At 42.7% G+C, this 21,940-nt stretch overlaps 1 protein-coding gene, 1 non-coding gene and 2 pseudogenes across 2 annotated transcripts in view; 2 read left to right on the top strand and 2 right to left on the bottom strand.

Moving 5' to 3' along the window:
- The window catches only part of LOC105725070 (zinc finger protein 679), a 185,074-nt gene that overhangs the window by 96,713 nt on the left and 66,421 nt on the right, over nucleotides 1-21,940 (bottom strand). The window lies entirely within an intron of this gene.
- Nucleotides 681-9,457, bottom strand: LOC105725076 (von Hippel-Lindau disease tumor suppressor-like; annotated as a pseudogene).
- Nucleotides 3,905-4,006, top strand: LOC135268731 (small nucleolar RNA U13). Its single transcript, XR_010337090.1, has one exon. It is a non-coding gene; the product is annotated as a small nucleolar RNA U13 (small nucleolar RNA).
- On the top strand, nucleotides 9,434-10,506 carry LOC105706658 (single-stranded DNA-binding protein 3-like; annotated as a pseudogene).

Raw genomic sequence — 21,940 nt, 5'->3', positions numbered from 1 at the left:
TCATGCCAGCCATCACTCTCGTTTGTGAGCACAGGAATTGTGCCCAAAGGCTAGGATAAGAAATTAACGATGCCAAGAAATAGCCACAAGCATTAATTATAAAAGACTATATTAATGTTTATGAAAAGCTTATAAATAACATGGAGAAATATTTGTTACAAAGTTAAATGAAAAAGTAGGGTATAAAACTGTATAAACAGTACAATCTCAACTATGTAAAAACCACCAACCAAAATATGCTCTAATAAGGTTGATAGAAAATTGTTCAAAATGTTAATTGTGGTTGTATTTAAGAAGTGTATCTAGTAGGGATCTTTTTTCTTCCTTTTTAGTTTTCTGTGTTTTCCAAATTTTTCCCTACTAGGGAGATTTTTGAAAAAGCTACTCAAGAGGCTGAGGCAGGAGAATCGCTTGAACCCGGGACGCAGAGGTTGCAGTGAGCCAAGACTGCACCACTGCACTCCAGCCTGGTGACAGAGCGAGACTCCGTCTCAAAAAAAAAGCTATAGGGGATTTGAGACCAGCCTGGCCTGGCCAACATGGCAAAATCCCATCTCCACTAAAAAAGTACAAAAATTAGAAGAACAAAAAATAAAAGAAAAATGCAACAAGATCATCTTGATGCCAAGAGCAAAAAAGAAAAGAAAAGAAAAAAAAAGTACAAAAATTAGCTGGGCATGGTGGCGGGCACCTGCAATCCCAGCCACTCAGGAGGATGAGGCAGAAGAATCGCCTGAACCTGGGAGGTAGAGGTTGCAGTGAGCGGAGATCGTGCCACCGCACTCCAGCCTGGGCGACAAGAGCTAGACTCTGTCTCAAAAAAAAAAAAGAAAAAAAAGCTATTAGGGGACGAGAATAAAAACTGAAAAACAAAAAAAGCTATTAGTTATAAAAAACTGAGTCTGATAGAAGTATCGGATTTGAGTTAATAAATTTAAGTCTAGCCTCTAAGAATTTGTACATTTAGAAAACTATGAAACATTTCAGGCTACTCCATGAATCTACTGGTACAAGTAATTCACCAGAGGTTGGAAGTGGAAGTGCCACCAGGTCCTGCCTGATTAAAAATGCTGAATCAATCAGGAGTGTCACATATTTACAAAAAGGAAGAGAAATACCCACATTTAGCAAAAATTTATTTATAATATAGTGGCCCATTAATACTATAATCAAACACGAAGATTTTCTCCTATTTTTCTGTGCAGATGTCAAGTTACAAAAATGCTATTATCACAACTGTAGAAAATTAATCCTAGTTTAGAAACAGAAATAAAACAGCACTTCAACAAGACTGGACAGAGAAAAGTGTACAACTTAGAAAATTATAAAAAGTGCTTCCTATAAAAATGATTACCTTCAAGACATTTGTTTATTGTACACATTTTAAGGCTCCGTCTCCCACCCTCCAACAAAAATAGAGGTAGAACCTCCAAGCACTTTCTACCAAAGTGTCCCATGGTTTGTTCCTCTGACAAACCCTGACTGAAGGCTCATGATGTGCAGGCACTGGGGTCTCAAAGAGGAGAAAGAATTGTCCCTTCCTCAAGGATGCCTCAGTCTTCCCAAAGCAGGAGGTGGACAAGTCACCAACCATTATGGATGCAAAATGGATATATTATACATCCATTAAAAGCAGATGCCACTGTCTTCTTAAACGATATGCTGCAATTCCCACTGACTTACTTATACAAACCTCCTTACACACAAACTGTCCTGACTTACTGAGAGGTAGAAATGCCACCACATTCTCCTGATAAATACTTCTCTAATGGGCAGGCATTAAATTACATTTTGTGATGTTTGCCCCTGAACATCACAATGCCTAGTGAAGTCAGTTAACTTTCTTTTAAACAATGATGCCTATTTTACTCCGAGAATGAGACACTTTGAAACTGAGTAAGGAACAAGTCCTATATCTAGATCAAGACTCATCAGTATCATCAAAAGCTGAGATGAAAGAGTGTTAAGTTTCAACAGAAATTTTAAATCTCCGCTGCCATGATTTGCAATGTGCTACTGCGTCAGCCGTTCCAGGTCTTTCTGCACATTTGGGTGGTCTTCCAGATCTTCGTAGAGCGACCTGACGATGTCCAGTCTCCTGTAATTCTCAGGCTTGACTAGGTTCCGGACAACCTGTAGGCATCGCTGTTTTGGAGTATACACTGGCAGTGTGATATTGGCAAAAATAGGCTGTCAACATTAAGAGATGGCACAAATAATTCAGTTTGGTTAACCAGTAGCCCATCGTGTGTCACTGCATCTCTGCAGAGGCAAAGGTGACCTCGGTAGCTGTGAATGTGGCAGTCCGTGCCAGGCGGCAGCGTGGGGTAGGGCTGCAGCTCGCCGTCGAAGTTGAGCCACACGGGCAGCACGACGCGCGGGCTGCGGTTGCAGAAGATGACCTGGGAGGGCTCGCGCGAGTTCACCGAGCACAGTACCGGCCGCGGCCGCCCAGCCTCCACCTCCTCCTCGGCGCCCAGCTCCTCCGGGATGGGCTACTCCGGGATGGACTCTTCCGAGCTGGACTCCTCGGCGCCCGACTCCTCCGCCCCCACCTCGGCCTCGTCCCAGTTCTCCGCCCCAGAAATATTGGTCCTGTGTTCTTAATGCATGTATCAAGTGAATATTCTTGGAGAAGAATGTCATAGTGTTATTCCTGTGTTCCCGGAGGTGAATGTCATTAAAATCTTGTCTGCAAAAATTGTGTGTGATGACAAAGTGGTGGTGGTCCCCCATGGGTATATTGTGTCCCTTCAGAGGTGGAAGCAATCTGAAGCTGAGAAGCTGTTGAAATAGGCACTAAACAGCCCGGGCACAATGGCTCACGCCTGTAATCCCAGCACTTTGGGAGGCTGAGGCAGGCGAATCATGAGGGCAAGAGATCAAGACCATCCTGGCCAACATGCTGAAATTTCATCTCTACTAAAAATACAAAAATTAGCTTGGCATGGGTGATGCATGCCTGTAGTCCCAGCTAGTCAGGAGGCTGAGGCAGGAGCATCTCTTGAACCCGGGAGGTGGAGGTTGCAGTGAGCCAAGATCGGGCCACTGTACTCCAGCCTGGCAACAGAGTGAGACTCTGTCTCAAACAAAAAAAGAAAAAAAAAAGAGAAATAGGCACAAAACAGAGCAGCTTAGCCAATTCTATAAGAACAAAAGATTTTCCAACTGTCGATTGGATAAGTCAGTAATTTTAATATTAGGTGTTGAGTATGGGAGCCCTAATGCATGATGGGAACACAGCATTAGGCTTGTAGTAATTCATCATAAGACACCCTTCATATGCTTTTTTTTCAGATTTGGGAACAGTAAAAAAATTGGGATGTTAGATGGATAGGCAGTGGCAATAACCATCCTTTTAATAATTAGGTTTTATATAATTAGTTTTAATTATTGAAGGCCCTGGTTCAGCTAGGGGCTCATAGGGTGCCATTTTATCAAGCCAAATTGTAAGCACCGAAGGCATTAATTTATTTATTGTGTCAGAGCATCTATGTTCAACACAGGCTGTTTTATAGCAATGGGTATATCGCTAAGGGAAATTAAGGCAAGGCTACAGTTAAAGTGAGGCATACTCATTTTTCAAAATTTGTATTTGGTTGCCTTCTCAAGATTATAGGAAAAAAACTGTTTCAACTTAGTGAGATCTTCAGGTATAACAAGTCCCAATATTGACCAAGTCCATAAATTTTTGTAAATTAGTGTATTTTAACAGATGTTAAAGTTGAATTAAAACTGATGTTATCAAGAGGCACAGAAGCCAATTAGTGCCCTTTAAATCTTTTTGCAAATAAATTCTTTAGAACATAAATTAGTACATCAAATTTGAATTCCCAATTAGATCAAATTATGAAAAATATATGCACAGTTTATCTATTTGTCATATATTTATGTTAACATATAGATTTTTTTGTAGTTCATAAGTATGATGACAGGGGTCTTCACACTCATGTGTGAGATATGCCTCCCTCAAACCTTGGTATATTGGCACATTAACATTAAAAAATATGTATTGACTATAAGACCTATTTAATGACCTTCTATTTTCCCACTGTATTTAGAAGTTTGTTCACAAATAAGTAATCTATGGCTAGCATTATATTTGCTAGACCTGGCATTTCTTCAATACTTAACATTTTTGGTTTTGTTTTGTTTCAGGCTTTTAGCCACCTGAACCCGAGGTTCTGAGTTTCTGTCTTTTTGGTTGATAAGAGGAAAAGTGGGAGAAAGAAAGGGGTGTGGTGCCTTAGGCAATAGGCTTTTTCTTTTTTTCTTTTTTTTTTTGAGACGGAGTTTCACTCATTACCCAGGCTGGAGTGCAATGGCGTGATCTTGGCTCACTGCAACCTCCGCCTCCCGGGTTCAGGCAATTCTCCTGCCTCAGCCTCCTGAGTAGCTGGGATTACAGGCACGCACCACCGTGCCCAGCTAATTTTTTGTATTTTTAGTAGAGACGGGGTTTCACCATGTTGACCAGGATGGTCTCGATCTCTTGACCTCATGATCCGCCCGCCTTGGCCTCCCAAAGTGCTGGGATTACAGGCGTGGGCAATAGGCTTTTTCTAAGATGGCCCCACCACAAGGTAATGTCAACTTTTCTTTTTCTTTTTTTTTTAAGTAAAATCATTGGAATGGCTTGTATTTCTAGGTGGCTAAAATGTATATTTTTTCTTGTCTCTCTTTGGATGTTTATCTGACAAATTTCTGGTGGTGTCAAGTAGTTCTTACTGTTGTGACCTTAGAAACTGTTACTGTAAAATGTCAGAGAAATCTGAGTATACCAGCCTTCCAAGTGTATTAATGATGATGAGCCAGAATTCATCTCCTAGATCCTTGACTCAATGCTTCTGCAGCCAAAACATTTTTGGAGAATCCTATCAAAATGTACCTTTTGTTTTAAAATGAATAGTTAAGAAATAAAAATAAAATGAAGAATTAAATTAAATCATATATTTAAGTAAGCATCGCCTATATCTGTGACCCTGTGCCACATGATTCAGGATAAAAACCACCTTTTCTCTCTTCATGATTCACCAGTTAGAACATAAACATTTATAGCACAAAACTTATTTAAACATAATTTTAAAAATAAACAAATGGGCCAGCATGGTGTCTCACACCTGTAATCCCAGCAATTTTGGAGGTCGAGGTGGGTGGATCCCCTGAGGTCAGGAGCTCGAGACCAGCCTGACCAACATGGTGAAGCCCCATCTCTACTAAAAAAAGAAAAATACAAAAAATTAGCTGGGCATGGTGGCAGGTGCCTGTAATCCCAGCTACCTGGGAGGCTGAGGCAGGGGAATCATTTGAACCTGGGAGACGAAGGTTGCATGCAGTGAGCACCACTGCACTCCAGCCTGGGCAACAAGAGCAAAACTCCGTCTCAAAAAAGCAAAACAAAACAAAACCACCAAATGATCCAGAGGCAAAAATACAGAGTGGAAGAGATCAAGTGAAAATGTAACTACTGATTTGGATGTGTGCCCAATGTGACTAATATTGGATGATGGAACAACGGATGAGCTTTCCTTTTTCTAAATGGTGCTCTTAAATATCCCAGGACTCACTTTGAGAGGCCAAGGCAGGATTATTTGAGCCCAGGAATCTGAGACCAGCTGGGCCAACAGAGTGAGACCCTGTCTCTACAGAAACTAAAAAAAAAATTAGCTGAATGTGGTAGTATGTAAGTGTAGTTCCAGCTACTTGGGAAACTGAGGTGGAAAGGACTGCTTGAATCCAAGAGTTAGAGGCTGCAGTAAGCCATGAATGTGCCACTGCACCCCAGCTGACAGAGTGAGACCCTGTCTCAAAAAAAAAAAAAAAAAAAAAAATCCAGCACTGAATCTCATCATTTCTGGACTATGGTCAATTTAATTAAACCTCTTATACTCAGTTTTAAATATAATTAAAACTTTTTTTAATATGAACTATACTAACATGTCCCAACCTGAAAACACACAAAAGAATATTGGGGGCCAGGCGCAGTGGCTCACGCCTGTAATCCCAGCACTCTGGGAAGCCAAGGCGAGTCAATCACCTGAAGTCGGGAGTTCAAGACCAGCCTGGCCAACATGGTGAAACCCTGTCTTTAAAAAAAAAAAAAAAAAAAGAGAATATTGGGGTAAAATGACTGCAGAAACAGCTGAAATCCTTTCTTACTCTCTGTACTTGCCCTTCTGTAACTGGGCAGCTTCTTTCAAGAGGTGAGGTTAACATTCCACTCTAGAATCTGCACTGGCCTTGTGACTTGCTTTGGTTATTTTAATTTGGCAGAAGTAACGTAAGGATAGGCCTTGGGAGTCCTTGAATAAAGTGCTAAGAATGTTGAAGAGAGAAGTAGCAAATAAATAATAGTGAAGACAGAACAAAAGATGGAGATTCAATATTATGTATCCTCTTTGGGAGATATAAAAACTGACTGAAGTCATTTTGTTCTATTTGCTGTTATGAACTCATTTCTTAATAAAAGTTCATCAGCTTCATTTTTTATTAAAAAACAAGATTCTTATTCAAGTGTGACAAGTAACATTAGATTTTAACATTATCTTTACACATTGACAGTGATATGCTGAGCCATGATGCTGATACCACTAGATCAATATAGCATGAATAAAACACTTCCAACTTCAACATTTGAAATTTATCACTAAAATTGTTCACCTTGATTGATATTTCACCAGGAACATCCTATATCTAAATATCTATATAGGATGTTCTGATGAAGAAAAAGCCAGACCTCTTTCTTTTTACTTCTGGATGATCACTGAGAAGGGTGAGTTACACTGAACTCATTAAGCCTCTAGGTAGACTATCAAAAATGCAAACATCAATTTACATAGCAATTGTTGCAGAAGGACATTGGGAAAGGATTAGTCATCAGTAATCATGCTACATTGGGACCCATGGACCATGATAACATTATTGAGCTAACCTATTATTATACTGTCTTCTTGTTCCTAGATTGCTTCCTCCTTCTGACCAGGCTGGGTCTCCGGCAAGGAAATAAATCTTCCTTCCCAGAAGTGAAAATACATTTAATTGCTCAGAAAAGAAGGTGACAATAAAAGCCATTGTATCCATCTCGAAAGTTGATTTTTGTCTTTGAAAATGATTCTTTTTCGTCTTGTACTTAAATTTCCCTTTGGCACTGAAGGAGGAAAGTTAACTCTCCCTTGTTGCTGCATCTCTACCTTCCTCATAAAGCTCTTCCCGTAGACACTTAGGCAGAGTGGGTACCCCACTTTCTTGAACCTGATTTGTAGTCACCAAGCTCTGATGTCTCCTTGCTCTTTCTATTCTCTAAGGATTTCCTACCTTCTTACTGTGCTACTTTGGTGTGGGCTCGAAAGGTGCAGTTTCTCTGAAGTCAAAAGTTAATTGTATTCTTTGGATAGGAGGTCTTGCTTTAAATAAGAAATTAGGAGTTCTCTGATTATATTCATTCATACTAAGTTGTTAAATTAAGCAACTATTATGTCAGACCCTGAGCTGTATATAGGGGACATGAATCCAAAGAGATTGATGGAGGAATAAATGACACTGGCTTAGTTTCTTGCACTCTCTGGGCATTGGAACTTTTACCACCTCAGTAGATGTTAGGAAAATCTAAGAATGTTGGGTCTGGCTTGTTTTTCATTTTCTCATTTTCAGCAAACTAATAGAGCATCACGACAAATGTTTCAATGTTTCCTACTTTATTAGTGTTTCCTTATCTACTAAATTTTTAAGGATACATGAGTGATTATTCCCTCCATTGCTTCCAAGCAAACCCAATGACCAGAACTACTGCTGTTTGAGTACTGCAACAAACACTCTATTTACACCTGTATTTGGAAGGTAGACTTATTTTCTCCCACTGATTTATCCTAATGTTTTTTGTTTGTGTTTTTGCAGCGTTTTCTATCTTTATCTAGATAAACCTGAATTGTACTATAGGTCAGGGGCTTTACTACAGTTTTGGAAATAGGTACAAGACTGTCAAGGTAATGATCTCTGCTTACTTTATTTATTTATTTTTGAGACAGAGTCTCATTTCACTGCTCAGGCTGGAGTGCAGTGGTGCAATCTTAGCTCACTGCAAACTCTGCCTCCCAGGTTCAAGTGATTCTCAAGCCTCAGCCTCCTGAGTAGCTGAGACAAGAGATGCCCACCACCGTGCACCACTAAATTGTTTTTAGTAAAGATGGTGTTTTGCCATGTTGACCAGGCTGGTCTTGAACTCCTGGTCTCAAGTGATTTGTCCACATTAGCTTCCCAATGTGCTGGGATTACAGGCAGGAGCCACCATACCTCGCCCTGCTTACATTCTTAATAAGAACTAAGAAACACGAGACACACACATGTACACACACACACACACCAGTGATAAGTGTTATTAAAAGAAAACACGGCCGGGCATGGTGGCTCACGCCTGTAATCCCAGCACTTTGGGAGGCCAAGGTGGGCGGATCACAAGGTCAAGAGATCGAGACCATCCTGGTCAACATGGTGAAACCCCGTCTCTGCTAAAAATACGAAGAAATTAGCTGGGTGTGGTGGCACATGCCTGTAGTCCCAGCTACTCGGGAGGCTGAGGCAGGAGAATTGCCTGAACCCGGGAGGCAGAGGTTGCGCCACTACACTCCAGCCTGGCGCCTGGTGATGAAGGGAGACTCTGTCTCAAAAAAAGAAAAAAAGAAAAAAAAAGCACAGAAGTAGGATTAAGTGTGGAGGTAGCTTTTGACAATATGATGAACTATGTAGACTGAAAAACTCCTTGCAAAAGATTGCTACAGATGTATCATCTATTTTAAAAAGCCCTTTAAAACATATTATGGCTTTGGAAGTATTAAAGAAAATCTTTTGAAGGAGGGACTGACATGAAAACATACTATAGCTGTTGGAAGCCCCAAGGGGCTTGGTTTCCTCAAGTTTTTTGTCATGAGAACTACACATCTGCAAGGAAAAAGAAAAGGTCTGAGGTCTACTTATAGCAAGTTTGTAGATAATAAAAATAAAAAACTAAAAAGCTAAAAAATGGTTATCCTTAGGGAAAGAAGGAAGCAGAAAAAGAAACCCATCCCACAGAGTAAGAGAGAAGTGAACAATATTTGCTTTCACACTGGTTCTAAGTGGAGGGAAAAAGTCTCCCTGGAGAATTGGTGGTCACAGGTAAGCCCTCACATGGGTTTAGGAACTGAATACACAGTATTTGCAAGGTCTGAAAAAGTACAGGGCATGAATTTTAACTTAACATGAACTCATTGCTAATGTCTTCAGGGAATGGTAGAAAAAAACCGCAAAAAAAAAAAAAAAAAAAAAAAAAGCAGAGAGGGGAGGGGAGCACGGAGAGAGCGAGTGAGCGAGTGCCTGGGCAGGCTCGGGAAAAGTTAGCTTTATATGTCTACGAATATTTACTGCACATAGGAGCACAAAAATCTGCACAGACCTTATCGGAGATTCGATAGGAAAAAAACATCACGTTGGGAGAACCGCCTGGGTTTTTGCACTTGTGGTGGTGTGTATTTTGGGACCTTTACTGTGCAGCTCCTGAAAGGAGAGACACTTGTGAACATTCAAGTGAAGCAAAAGCCTTTCACGATTATAGTGCAGCAGCTGCCCCGAGCCCCGTGCTTGGCAACATTCCCCCCAATGATGGGATGCTGGGAGGCCCCATCCCGCCAGGTTTCTTTCAGGGTTCTCTGGGGTCACAGCCCTCGCTGCACGCACAGCCTCCACCTCACAATCCTAGCAGCATGATGGGACACCACAGTCAGCCTTTTATGTCACTGCGATACGCAGGCGGCCCCAGGAGCCCCCTCTCCAATTCAGAATGGGAAACCAGCCTCCGGGAGGAGCTCCTAGGACACAGCCATTTCGGCCCAACTCCATGGATCCCACACAACAAGCCCACCCCAACATGGGAGGATCAATGCAGAGAATGAACCCTCCCCGAGGCATGGGGCCCATGGTTCCCGGCCCACAGAATTACGGCAGCAGCATGAGACCACCACCCAACTTCGTCAGCCCCGCCACGCTAGGGATTAACATGGGCCTGGGAGCTGGCAGACCCTGGCCCAATCCTAACAGTGCTAACTCAATTCCATACTCCTCCTCATCACCCGGTACCTATGTGGGACCCCCTGGTGGTGGCGGCCCTCCAGGAACACCCATTACACCCAGTCCCACAGATTCAACAAATTCCAGTGATAACATCTACACAATGATTAATCCGGTGCTGCCTGGAGGCAGCCGGTCCAACTTCCCAATGGGTCCCGGCTCAGACGGTCCAATGGGCGGCATGGAGTCACACCACATGAATGGATCATTAGGGTCAGGCAACATAGATGGACTTCCAAAAAATTCTCCTAACATAAGTGGCATTAACAATCCTCCAGACACCCCTCAAGATGATGGTGAGCTAGGAGGGAACTTCCTCCACTCCTTTCAGAACGACAATTATTCTCCAAGCATGATGATGAGTGTGTGACTCCCCCTTCTCCAAGACGCTGAGAGAGCCAGCATTGCAGGTGGTAAGATGTCAGAAATTATGCAAAAAGCGAGGTGTCATTATCCAGGAGCTAGTGGGGAGGGCATCTCTCTGCTCCCCTCAACCCCCTCCCACCCCCTCCACCTTTCCCAATTTTAGTTTCATGCAACAAAAAGGCCGAACTTTTTATTCCATGAAACGTGAAGGACAAAACTCAAAAATGTATTTCGAGTCAGTGACCAGGAAAATCCCATCCCTTGCTCTTTCCCCAAAGGACCTTTTCGGTACATGACACTTTTTTGTTTTTTTCTGTTTGGGATTTAACCGTTGTTGGGAGTTTTTTATTTGTTTTCAGGAGAGTTTTTTTGGGGAAAAAATTTTTTAAATGGAAGCTTCTAGCAAGCCCCCACCCCAATCAACCCCTATGCTTTCTTCTAAAAAAAAAAAAAAAAAGAAAAAGAAAAAGAAAAAGGAAAAAAAAGAAAACCAGAAGCCCTGCTGACTGTGCCCAAGCCCTTCTACCAGGAAAACTAGTCTAGGTGTGAGAGGCTACATTGTCTGTAGCCATCAAAAATAATAATAAACTGGACAGTTTACAATCGGTGGTTTCTTTCAAAATGACTTTTTTGGAAAGAAGGAAAGGCAGTCACCGTTTTCCACTTGGGGTTTTGGTTTGTGCAGGGGGCAGGGGAGGAGTAAGAACATCTTTGTTCTGGCTTGATTTCTGCGGCAACAGCAGTGGCACCCTTGGAGCCCAGAACCCAGCACCCTCATCCTGTGGCCGGAGGGGCCAGACCACCGACCCCTTTCAGGATTCCACCACAGCCGAGCCTGTTGCTGTGACCCGGTGGCATGCACTGTTCACAGGACGCCTTCCTCCTCCTCCTCCTCTCCTGGACCTCCCTCTTGTCCTGGCCTCCCTGCCTCTCCAGCCCCTCCTCCGCCCCCACCTCAGTCTTCCCAGTGAGAATCCTGCCAGCTGGGTGGTGGCCTGGTGCAGAGTAGGACAGGCTGTCACTGACAGGATGGCTATGACCTGGGACATGGAAAGTGACCTTGCGTTCTGGTCCCAAGATCCTCGCATCAGTGTCATCGTGTGCACTGGCAGGGGGGCTGGTGTTCCGGTTTTCTTTTGTTTTTTTTTCTCTTTATTTGTCCTTTCTCAGATGGGATGCTGACCAGAATTCTCTGTATATGCTTGGGACTGGATGTAAAGACTTTAGAGCAGCTATGTGGGGGGGTGGGGGGACACTGACAACCAAACAGATGTATTGTCTCTGGTCTTGTTTTTATTTTCAAAACCAACAAGCCCGACAGTGGAGCCTGTCCCCTCCCGGGAGGGTGCTCATGGCCCCGCTCACCTCATCACTCCACGGAAACCTTTGTGTCTTGCCCTGGAAGACACCCGAATTCTTTGTACATTGACACGCCCTTCTCCCTCCCTCCCTCCCCTGTAGCTGGTCTTTATTTTACTCCCTCCCCTTTCTGATCCATATATATCATATGTGAGATATCATCTGCCTGAAAAAAGACTTCGTGGGGATTACTGGGAACATTGTAGCTATTTCTGTGTTTTTTCTTACCTTGTAGTCTGGTTCTGAATTAAGAGAGGAAAAAAAGTAATTATGATACGTTGTAGTTTGTGTATGATATATGTTGATAACGTTTTATTAAAGGGACATCTTTTTTTCCGCAAAAAAAAAGAAAAAAAGAAAAAGGAAAGGATCTGAACAAAGGCCTACTCATATTCATTACACTTTAGAATTTTCTTACAAGCAACAAGAAACAAAAGGCTTTTCTATTAGACATAAAGGATTCTCCACTCATCTTCAATGCCTAATAATACTACTAGTGATAGTGATATTTTTAACATCTATTGGGAACATGTGACAGACAACATACGGGGTAAAGTGTTTAATTTCTTCCACTTCACAAACGAATAAATAGGAAAAGAGCAGGTAAGTTACCTACTCAATGTTCCAGTAATAATAGAGAGGTAAAACTAAGATACTTAATATGTGATGTTTAAGTTTTGAGCTAAGATGAATGACATTTCCTACATTCACACTATTTCCCAAAAACATTTATTTTCTAATGTTGAGTAAGGTGTGAGCTCTGAATAAAGGCTTCTCTAAATTAAAGATGCTTGTTGACTTACAATGGGATTATGTCCTGATAAAACTCTGTAGGTTGAGGAGCACACTGAATGAGTACTGCTTTCACATACTGTAAGCTGGGAACAATCTGTATTTATATTCACAAGTTTACTCAAAGTTTGAGTCATCAGCTTTAAAGTTCACCAGTACCTGTTTACATTCATAGTTTTTTTCCCACTCCAATATGAATTCTCTGATGTAGAGTGAGCTTGGCACTCCAAATGAAGGACTTCCCTCATTCCTTACATACATAGGGTTTCTCACCAGCATGAACTCTCTGATGTTGGGTAAGATGTGACCGTTGAATAAAGGCTTCCCCACATTCCTTACGTTTATAGGGTTTCTCAACACTATGAATTCTCTGATGTTGAACAAGGTGTGAACCGTGACTAAAGGTCTTCCCACAGTCAACCCTATGAATTCTCTGATGTTGAACAAGGTGTGAACCGTGACTAAAGGTCTTCCCACAGTCCTTACACTTAACAAGGTTTCTCACCAGCATGAGTTCTCTGATGCTGAGTAAATTCCAAGCCACAACTAAAGGCCTACTCATAATTCTTATGTTCATAACGCTTCTCGCCAGTATGAATTTTTAGATGATGAATAAGGTGTGAAAGCTGAATAAAAGCCTTCCCACATTCCCTGCATTTATAGGGTTTCTCACCAAAATGGATTTTCTGATGCCAAGCAAGCTGTGAAGCATGTCTAAAAGTCTTCCCACACTGTTTATAAGACTTTTCTCCTGTGTGAATTCTCTGATGTTGAACAAGATGAGAACCGTGACTATAGGTCTTCCCACAGACCTTACACTCATAGGGTTTCTCACCAGTATGAGTTCTTTGATGCTGAGTAAGTTCTGAGCTACAACTAAAGGCCTTTTAACAATGGCCTTTCACCAGTATGAATTCTTAGATGTCAAATAAGGTGTGATAGCTGAATAAAGGCCTTCCCACAGTCTGTACATTCATAGGGTTTCTCCCCAGTATGAATTTTCTGACGTCTAATAAGTTGTGAACCATAGCCAAAGGCCTTCCCACAGTCTCTACATTTAGAGGGTTTCTCTCCAGTACGTATTCTCTGATGTCAGGTAAGCTGTGATCCACACCTAAAAACCTTCCTACATTCCTTACATTCATAATGTCTTTTGTTAGTATAAATTCTCTGATGCAGCTCTTGAGAATTCTTCATCAAGAAATTAAAATTTTATTAGAGGGTTTCTCTAATCATTTTTTCTAATTTTTTTTTTGTACTTCTAGATGTTTTAGTTATACAGCTTCATTTTAGAAAAGCATTCTTGTTTTTTGTTTTGTTTTGTTTGCCTCATTTTTTGTGTTTTTATAGTTTTATAGCATTTTAAAACTGCTGATATTGTTTGCATTATTTACAGGTTAAATACCTAGTAGGATAGAGCTGTGTGCCACAGCCTTCTAACAAAGTTTACAGTTATTAAAGTTGCAGTATCCTCTTAAATGCTAATAATCAGCACTCTTTCTTTCTTCCTTTTTTTTTAAATTTTATGTATAGAGAGACAGGGTCTTACGGTGTTGCCCAGGTTGGTCTCAAACTCCTGGCATCAAACGATCCTCCTGCCTCAGCCTCGAGAGTGCTGGAATTACAGGCTCTTTCTTTTTAAATGTAAAAGTTTTAAATTGGTATTAACTCTGTAATCTGACCCAGACTGTTTTAGCTTCTGTTCTGTAATCATGAGTTTGGCTGGAGATATTCTCCATAGATGATCTTCTACTGAAATTCTGACCTCAGGTGATCCACCCACCTCATCTTACCAAAGTGCTGGGATTACAGGCATGAGCCACCATGCCCATCCTGATTTTTAAACCTATTAAATTTAGCAGACAGTTTTAATGAAAAAAGTCTCTGTCGTTCTGAGTATAACCAGCGTTCTCCATTCCTCTGTGGCCATCCTTACTTATCCTTTCTGCTCCAAATGACCTCAGCTGTCAGATATCCATTAGCATGCAAGCCCTGTGGACTTGTATGCCTTTAAAGTTGTTATCAAACTTAAAAAACTTTTAATACTTAAATTTATTTTATGGCTATGTAGTTCAGATATATATGAAATATGCAGCTGGGTGCAGTGGCTCACACCTGTAATCCCAGCACTTTAAGAGGCTGATAGGGGAGGATCACTTGAGGTCAGGAGTTTGATACCAGCTTAGCCAACATAGTAAGACACCACTATGGCTCACTTAGAAAAAAAGTAAGAAATATGAATCGAACAAGAAAGAGTTGTTTCTATGAAGACTAAATAGAATGGTTTAATGAAACAAACCAGTTACTTTTAAACATCTGTCAAATTATTTGAAAGGAAGACAATAGTAAAGAACTTCTACAGCAAAAACAACTGTAGAAGGTCTCCCTTCAGATAGCTGTAGATATGTCTAAGTTCTCAGTTCCTTTCAAAGAAACTGAAACTGAGATTTATAGATAATGCATTGTCATGATTTATGCAAAAACAATGAGGCAGATGTGAGTCAACTTAAATCCATACTCAAGTCCTTAGCCTAACATCAAAAGCTTGATAAATCAAAGTACAATTATCAAGATAAATGAAAACATTTATCATTTAACTTGATAACTGTATGTGGGCAGTGTCGGAGGCCTGCCCTCTGTGGACTTTGGGAAGAAGAGTTTATCTTGGCAGGGCTTCCCCAGCTCAGCGCACATCAGGCCATCAGGGAATATGTGGGGAGTGAAGAGTCACTGGTGGGTTACGTGGGCAGCTCCCATCACTCCTCTACCTTCAGGGCCATCCTCAGGAGACGAGGTAGCACCTCTGCTTTGCAGGGTAGAGGAATGGTAAGTGAGCCGTGTTTGAAGGGAACGTGGCCTGTACTCTGGTGTGTGTGGGTGCTCAGCCAACTTCCTCACCTAAGGGTAAAAGTGACACCTCGGCTTAGTGACACACCTCTGGACTCCTGCTGGTTACCCCACTGGCTGTTGTCTGCCCCATGTCCCTGTCCTTGTTTTGGCTGAACCATTCCTAGGAGGCAGACCCCGTGCTTCCTCCACCTCTGTGTCCCGCCTGAGCCCTACAATCTGCCCCTAAACGGGCACAGTGGGGGTGATTGGGGGCTCTGATAGACTGAATGTTCATTTCCCCCCTCCCGCCAATTCCTGTGTTGAAGCCCTAATCCAGGATAGGTGATGGTATTTGGATATGGGGCATTTGGGAGTTCCTCAGGGTTAGACGAGACCATGAGAGTGGGGCCCTAATGTTGGGATTAGGGCCCTGGTAAGAAGCAGAGACCCCAGAGCTTGCTCTCCCCAACGGGAGGACAAAATGAGAAGATGGCCGTCTGCAAGCCAGGAAAAGAACCCTCACCAGAACCTCACCACACTGGGACCCTAATCTTGGAACTCCAGTCCCCAAACTGTGACAAATACATTTTTTTTTTTTTTAAGACAGGGTTTCACCATGTTTTTCAGGCTGGTCTTGAACTCCCAATCTCAGGTGATCCACCCGCCTTGGCCTCCAAAGTGCTTGGATTACAGGCGTGAGTCACCACGCCCGGCCAACAAATACATTTCTTTTCTTAATACATGCCTCATCCATCCCCCCAGTCTGTGACACTTTATCCTAGCAGCCTAATGTGACTAGCACAAGGTCCATTATCTCAGGAACTTCCTTACTAACTGGTATGTGAAAACTGCATCAGAGCCATGGGAAAGAATGAAGAAAGGCTCAGCCCTTTATGATGGTCAGCACACCTCCACCCCAAGTGCAGCGTATCACACATGAACCAAGAGTGCTGTGGGACACACTGAAAGGGAATCTGCAAACACCTGTGACATCATCACATCCATGCTCAGGGAAGCCAGGCAGTTCGCTCACACCAGGTGCTGGGGGTGTGCTGAGGCTCTCAGCGGGCTTGGCCTCCCTGCTCATGAACCCAGGTTACTCTCTGGGAGCCAGTGCAGCTGGGGCGCCCCGGGCACGTTTGCCCCCAGAGTCCCCTCCCTTCACTGCTGGACAACAGATCCCTGAAGAAGCCATGGCATTCTGGGAACCTCCATCAGACAACGTGAGCAAGGCTGGCCCCCGATAGTGAACATGCTGTGCTGACAGCTGCCAGGATGGACTTGCTCCTGGTGGCTGCCCTTTTCTAGCTGCACTTTGATTCTAACTTCAGCGTCCCATGATGTCTTTCAGGTCTAGGTGCCCTGGGCGGTATTAGTGAGAATCACCTGCTTTGGGGGATCTGGGCCAGCCTGCCTCCTCTTGGCCAATTGGCTGATATCTGGCCAGGGCTGCCAGAGTTGCTGTAACTGAGTCCCTGGCCATCACTGGACGCTGACACTCAACAGTGGCCCCCACCCTAGCACATCCCTGTGAGAGAGCTGATATGCTGGGTTACTGAATTCTGAGTTATGTCACTGAGCATGCCTGATCTCCACATCTGTGTCCTGTGAGCTCATGTGAGGCAAATGTATGCGGACTAAGGCTATATTTACCCATGGTTCATTTTTCATCCTCATCTCAGTCTGCCGAGGGATGAATTACACCTCTCATGCCATGGTCCTTCCTCAGAATCTCCTTTGTCTTAGTTCATTCCAAAGATCATATGGTACAAACATTTATCATGTATACAGTATTTGCATAAACTGTACGAGTGATTAAAAGATATTGTCTGACATTAAACACAACATGGAAATCTCACAGGTGAAGATAGGATCATAAGATGCCTAATCAATGTCAGTGGATGGTTAGTCAAAGTAAATTGCTTCATCCCCTTGCCCTTCATTAGCATAGATAGAAACTGATTGTATACAGGCTTCACTCCTTCATAATGTGCCAAAATAAAACCCCAAAGCACACATCACACCAACCAAGTCATGCCACTGGGACCTTCGTGTGTCATCTGAGCCAGCTGGGCCATGTCAACTCCTACCCCATCTCATGTTTTTCCTGCATTGCTCAGGAATGGGAGCTTCTGTGTGAGCCAACATCCAGTGACACAGATGCTGCATTCATAAGACATCCTGCATTCACGTCCACTGCTTTTTTTTCTTAACTATGCAAATTTTATATTGATGTGTAAACACCCATGACGTCGTCTCTTCCACACTCAAGGAAGCCATGCACCTCGCTCATACCAGGTGCTGGGGGTGTGCTGAGGCTCTCGGTGGGCTTGGCCTCCCTGCTCACGCACCCAGTTCACATAGAAAAATATAATAGAAACCGCATAGAAAAAATATGATAAAAACCAATTTAGCCGCCACGTAGATGTGGGCCATGTTAACATTCTACCATTTGCTCATTTTAAAAATAAAAGCCTTATTAAGACATTCACATAGCATGCTTTCACTCACCGAAATTGTCCAATTTGTGTTTTACATAGAATTTTTGTAACCATCACATTAAATATATTTATAGAATTTGCAGCTGTCACTGCATTAAGTCTACTTACAGAACTTGCAAGCATCACCTTGATAAACTTTAGAATATTTTTATCACCTTGAAAAGAAACCCCTGGTCGGGCATAGTGGTTCACTCCTATAATCCCAGCACTTTTGGAGAATTCTCCTGCCTCAGGCTCCCAAGTAGCTGGGATTACACGTCTGCCACCACACCAGCTAATTTTTGTAGTTTTTAGTAGAGACAGGGTTTCACCATGTTGGCCCGGCTGGTCTTGAACTACTAACCTTGTGATTCACCAGCCTCGGCCTCCCAAAGTGTTGGGATTATAGACGTGAGCCACCTCATCTGGCTGAAAAAAATTATTATAAGCCAAGTGTGGTAGCTCATACCTGTAACTGCAGCATTTTGGGAGGCCAAGGTGGGTGGATCACCTGAGGTAAGGAGTTCGAGACGAGCCTGACCAACATGGTGAAACCTTATCTCTACTAAATACAAAAAATTAGCCAGGCACGATGGCGCATGCCTGTAATCTAAGTTACTCAGGAGGCTGAGGCAGGAGAATCACTTGAGCCCAGGAGGTGGAGGTTGAAGTGAAACAAGATCAGCCATTGCACTCCAGCCTGGGAAACAAGAGTGAAACTCTATCTCAAAATGAAAAATAAAACTGTTATAGTCATCTTTGCAGGTATGATGTAGTACCTCACTGTGGTTTTGATTTGCATTTCCCTAATAAGTAATGATGCTGAATATCTTTTCATGTGCTTGTTGACTGTTTATGTATCTTTAGAGAAATCTCTAAGTCCTTTACCCATATTTTAATCTTTCTGCTGTTTAGTTGTAACATTTCTTCCAGATATTGGACCTAGGTCCTCCCTTTAAAGATCCTGGACCACAGGTGCTATATTGCTTCATTTTCTCTTACCTATATCAGAATACCTGAAACTTGGTAATTTATAAATAAAAGCAATTTATTTCTTACAGTTATGGAGGCTGAGAACTCCAAGGCTGAGGGACTGCATCTGGTATTCCTGCCTGCTCTCCTTTTTCAAGTAAAGGCCTGGTTGCCTTGACTGCTTCCAAGAGGCTGGCAGGGTACAGCAGTCTAACCATCCACAATGTTAGCTGGATGGTAAGCCTCCAACTCTCAATAATGAGCCTGCCTACTGGGGGAAACACAGTCAACTCCAATTATAATGGGATTTTGTTGTTTTCTGTTTGAGACAGGGTTTTCCTCTGTCTCGCAGGCTGGGATGCAGTAGCACCATCTTGGTTCACTGCAGCTTCAACTTCCCAGGCTGACGTGATCCTCCTACCTCAGCCACCTGAGTAGCTGGCAATATTGTGTGCCACCACATCCAGCTAATTTTTTATTTTTGGTAGAGACAAGGTTTTGCCATGTTGCCCAGGCTGGTCTCAAACTCCTGGGCTCAAGCAATCCTTTGGCCTTGACCTCCCAAAGTGCTGGCATTTCAGGCATGAGCCACTGCACCAGGCCAAAATATAGTTTAGAACAGATCAGACTGCACTCTATAATAGCCTTTACCCTGAGATATTGGTTAAGCTTACAGAGCTGGGTCCCAGGCAAACCCAATGAGTCTGAGTCCCATGGTGGTGGCACCTGCCCCAACCTCCGCATTGCCCAACCCTCGCACAGGCAAGAAATTCCTCCTTCCTGATGCTGCATTCAGTCCTAGTCAGTTTCAGAATTTTGGGGTCATATGCAGATTACAAAAGGCCATCCTCAAAGAAGCTGCTTATAGATTTCAGAAAGTTTCTGAGGAAGTAACTTTCTGACTTATAGACTGTAAATGGCTTCCACGAATAGTACTGCTCACCTAACAGTGCAGTATGACCTGAAATGGGGTATACAAGCGTCTTTTCAGCCATGATGGGCGACTCCTTAAAAGGAATCCCATTATTCACTTTAAAAAAGAAATGGGAGCCAAGTACAATGGCTCACACCTGTAATCCCAACACTTTGGGAGGCCAAGGCAGACAGATCACCGGAGTCCACGAGTTTGAGACTAGCCTGCCAACATAGTGAAACCTTGTCTTGACTAAAAAATGCAAAACTTAGCTGGGCATGGTGGCACGCGTATCTAATCCCAGCTACTTGGGAGGCTAGGGCAGGAAAATTGCTTGAACCCAGGAGGTAGAGGTTGCAGTGAGCTGAAATTGTTTCACTGCACTCCAGCCTGGGCAAGAGTGAAACTCCATCTCAAAAAAAAAAAAAGTACTGGGAATGACTTGCCTAATTTACTCTCATTGCCTCATGAGTGTACAGTAGAGCTTTCCAGAGCCTGTAAGATATGTAGAATTATATATATATACAATTGAATCCAATACCTTTTATTAAGGCAGAAAAAAAATTGAAAAATTGTAAAACAATGCCCTTCTTCTCATTATAACTTTATTTTTTTGGAAATTCTTTTGTGAAGTTATTTTTCACATAACAACGTTATTTATGTTAACATTTTTATTGTATTCATGTAAATATTATTTTATGTATTTTAATATTACTTTTAAGTTAGCCTGCAGTAAAATTGACTATTCTTGTGTACAGTTCTATCAGTTTAATTTTTTTTTGAAACAGAGTCTCACTGCCACCCAGGCTGGAGTACACTGGCATGATCACAGTTCACTGCAGCCTCTACCTCCCAGACTCCAGCGATCCTCCCACCTCAGCCTCCCAAGTAGCTGGGACTACAGGCATGCACCATCACAGTAGGCTAATTTTTTTATTTTTTGTAGAGATGGCTTTTTTGTCCTGTTACCCAGGCTGGTCTTAAACTCCTTGGCTCAAGTGATTCTCCAGCCTTCGCCTCCTAAAGTCCTGGGATTATAGGCGTGAGCCACCATGCTTGGCCAGTTCTAGAAGTTTCAAAAAATATAAATTGATATAGCCACTGCTTCAATTCAGATACAAAACAGCTCCATCACCCTAAGAAACTCCCTCATGCTGCTCCCTTAAGGCCACATTCTCCCACTAACTCCTGGGAACCACTGATTTGTTGTCTAACATTATAGTTGCATCTTTTTGAGGTTACTATATAAATAAAATAATATAATATGTAAACCTTTGAGACAGGCTTCTTTTACTCAGAATGTTACCTCTGAGATCCAACCAACTTACTGGATCCTTTGTTTTTGCTGGGTAATAGTCCATTCACTGTACAGATGTACCAAAGATTGCTTACCCATTTACCAGTGGAAGAAGTTTTCAGTTGTTTCCCACTTGGGGGTATTACAAAGAAAGCTTTATGAAACACAGCTATACAATTTTCATGAAACCATAACTTTTCATTTGCTAAGGTAAATACCTAAAAATGGGATTGGTGGGTCATACAGGAAGTGCCTGTTTAAATTTATAAAAGACTGCCAAGATCCAAGATGGCTGATCACTAGCATCTCGGGATTGTAGCTCCCAGTGAAAGCACAGAGAACGAGAGGACGCCACACTTTCAGACGAATTTTTGTTGCTTACGGACGAAGAGATTCTCAGCAGAGGAGCCCCACGGGTCGCCAGCGCGACTCTTGTGGCTGACGTGGCAGTTTTGCCGGTGCCTCAGCGCGGCGGTTCTTGGTGCAGAGTAAGTGAGACTGGGTCCCCTTTCGGCCGACACTTGGAGTTCCGGGAAGGCAGAGTCGCCTATTCAGCTGACTGAAAGACGGACTCAAGAAGGGAGTCAGACCGGAGATACCTGGGCAGAAAAGCACCATCAATCTTAACACTGCTGTTTTGGCCGGCACAGTGGATTGCTCAGACTTTGGCACTGGGAATCAACAAGTGTCCACTCAGAGACCTAATTAGAAAGTCAGTAATTACAAAGATGACAGATCGATAAATTTATAATGAAGGGGAGAAACCAGCCTAAAAAGGCAGAGAATACCCAAAATCAGAATGCCTCTCCCTCTACAGGGGATCACAGTTCCTCA

This window comes from Aotus nancymaae, unplaced genomic scaffold, assembly GCF_030222135.1.
Source record: "Aotus nancymaae isolate 86718 unplaced genomic scaffold, 86718_ANA_hifiasm-v0.15.2.pri h1tg000041l, whole genome shotgun sequence".
NCBI lineage: Eukaryota > Metazoa > Chordata > Mammalia > Primates > Aotidae > Aotus > Aotus nancymaae.
Note: the sequence above shows the minus strand (reverse complement) of the source record. Positions and strands in the feature narration are given on the sequence as shown.